Consider the following 2,738-nt stretch of genomic DNA (forward strand, 5'->3'; position numbering starts at 1 on the left):
GGGCAGAGAGGTGCGGAAGAGCTCCCGAGCTCACAACCAACCAATACTAGCACGGCCATTCACTTCAATTCAGGGTGCTAAATGACTGTGAATTACCCAGGATGATGGTAGTACTGCTCCTTGCCGTACCCCCTCATGCACCATATGCACTCTTGGTCTCATCATCCTGTACGTATTGCACACACACCAACCTCGAGGGTATTGTACTCTCCACTACTATGCTATTACTATGCCATTCTTCAAGGCAGTGTGCTAGTACATACGACAAAGTCCTGGCTTGTGAATCGCCGAGGAGGAGAGAAAAGATAGATCTGCTGCCTTTGCTATGACATGAGCTCTCCTTGTCGACGGAGGCTCCTCGGCACCCGAATGTAGGTCCCGGGGCCGATTGAAAAGCCTGGGAAGATTCTGCTAAAAATATCAACGAATTTTTTAGCCCGGGTGAGAATCGACGAGAATCATTTAGAGGGAGAGGTGGGGAGGGTGTTTGGCCAGATTCTTTTCATCCGCTCCTGGCTGGCTAATAATTTTCACTTTTTACAAGCTTTTTATGATCAATGCCTCCTTTTGTCATGGTGAAGGTCATCACCTGGCTGGTTGGCTTCGAAGAAATTTTGTTTGTTCACCATCCTGATCACTCAATGTGCTAAAAAGCTACAAATTGCCTCTTACAGATTTCCCCTCTGTCCAGAAGCTCTTATGTATGGACGTGGTTTTATGAGGATTCGAGACCAATATAATCAATACTTATTCCTGGTCCATCCGGTTTTATGTGAAGTGAGTCATACGGCACATAAAGTATTCTACCCTCCCCAAGAGTGAGTCTATGTATGGATGTATGAAGATGTGAATTGGGTCAGCCATCTCTCTCCATTTAATGGCCCATCATGTATATGTACGAGACTCCTCCTTGCCAACCGGTCTCCGCGAGGCTGGATTAATAACATTGTACTTTATTGCAAGCTACTTTAAGTACTGTAATATTAATGTATCCCTCCGTGCTCGGATTAGTGTTCGACCCCAGTTTAAGAATTAACTCAACGCTAATATAAGAAGGGCAAACCTAGAAAGGAACTGAACAACAACGGAATCGTTTGGGCTGAAACTGAACGCGTGTATTTCATTCCAAGCAAGAGAAAAAGGACACAAAATGCACCAAAAAACGAAAGACAACGACAACAAATGAAGGTTGCGTGACAAACCGGTTAAGGAACTCAGTCAACAAGAAGCGTGCAAAACACTGTCCTTAGAAGGTCACTGGGTCACTGTAGCTTGGGACTTGCTTGCTGGCTGGCTGACAGGCAGGCTGAATGAATCATGAAAGGGCCCGGTGGCCGGTCGGCCTGTTCGGCGTAAACTCTTCATATTCATGCACAACACGGAAGGTTGGTTCGGGGTTCACTCACGTACTGAACTGGTTCTCTCAGACCTCCAAATACCACCAGGGTGACCAGCCAAGTTAGCATGCTGTACAGTTGAAGTGGAAGAGGCTCCCAAACTATACAACCTACTACCTCAGAAAGGCATCCAAATCATTCTTATTCACACCGGAATGAGAGCTTCCTCTAAATGCAACATAACAAGCACTTGGGTTCACTATCACTGTTCAATAGAGATGCACCGTTATCCACACCATTGGGTTTCTTTAAGGCTGAAGTAGCATCGAGTTGAAAGCGATCGAGTGCAGTTCAAGCGTTGGGACTTCCAGACCATCTGGCACCCGGAGAGGCAAACTCGTACACGGTTGAAAATCAGGCACAAGTTCGGATCTACGGGTAACAGAGGATCCAGCTATGGTGCGGCTCTTCGCGACGAAGGAGGAACAATGAATGAGAGTGAGGGAACAACAAGGCACTTACTTTACCTGAAAAGCAGAGTCAAAAATCAAATCAGTTTCCTGGTTAACAAGGTTGGCCAATTATGAAAAACAAAGAAGTCGTTGCGAAATAGTATCTTACCGGTTATCCTGAAAGCCCACCTATGTGCCCTCCAGTTTTGGACCAACCTGAAAAGGGAATAGAAACAACGTGAATGTCGTGACTACTATCTCAAGTTCGCATGGGATAGAAGCCAGGTTAGTTCTCGGAGCTCTTTTTGGCGAATGAGCTCACCCTGAATATTTGCAAATGCAATCCATGGCTAATGACACGTTTCGTGGAAATCAGCTCGAAAATCAATATGACTGGCTAAGTTCGTTCCTGACCAGTTTTCGTTCGAAGATCGTTTTGAAGCAGCTCGTCTTGAGGGAATGACGAGACGATCTTCAGTGATAATTTTTTTCCCTCTATGACTCAAGAGTTGGAGTAATAATACCTTGTCGGGCACTCGGTGAAGCTGATGTTAGTAGGTTGGCTCCTAAATACACTGCCTTGCAAAGTTATATCCGTATCTTTAAGGTGCTTTCGGGACAACTGGAGGAAGGGTTGAACGACAAGGAGGAGGCAGAATCGGACCGACAGAGGAGCACAGACTGAAGAGGACCGAGAAGCAGAATAGGAGGAAAAAGAGGCAAAAGAGCGGCAGTCGCTCCTCCTCCTCCTCCTCCTTCTTCTTCTTCCCCTCCTCTTTCCCTCGTCACTCTCGGGTTAGGAATTTGCAAAAATCCGCCATCTTTTCGCACAGGCAGTCTCGAAAGGGCAGAGAGGGCTCGCCGGACGAATTCACATCCTACTGGCTGCCCGCTGGCTGGCTGCCGACTTTCATGCAAAAATTTAGCACACAAAGACTGGATGATGTCG

The 2,738-nt window shown here is 46.6% G+C and overlaps 1 long non-coding RNA gene across 1 annotated transcript; it reads right to left on the reverse strand.

Annotated features, from left to right (window-relative positions):
* Positions 1-1,093: 1,093 nt before the first annotated feature.
* LOC131890957 (uncharacterized) lies at positions 1,094-2,433 on the reverse strand. Its single transcript, XR_009374361.1, has 3 exons — positions 2,314-2,433; positions 1,959-2,005; positions 1,094-1,864 (listed from the first exon to the last, which is right to left on the reverse strand). It is a non-coding gene; the product is annotated as an uncharacterized LOC131890957 (long non-coding RNA).
* Positions 2,434-2,738: the final 305 nt, after the last annotated feature.

The sequence above is a fragment of the Tigriopus californicus genome, chromosome 11 (assembly GCF_007210705.1).
Source record: "Tigriopus californicus strain San Diego chromosome 11, Tcal_SD_v2.1, whole genome shotgun sequence".
Lineage (NCBI taxonomy): Eukaryota > Metazoa > Arthropoda > Copepoda > Harpacticoida > Harpacticidae > Tigriopus > Tigriopus californicus.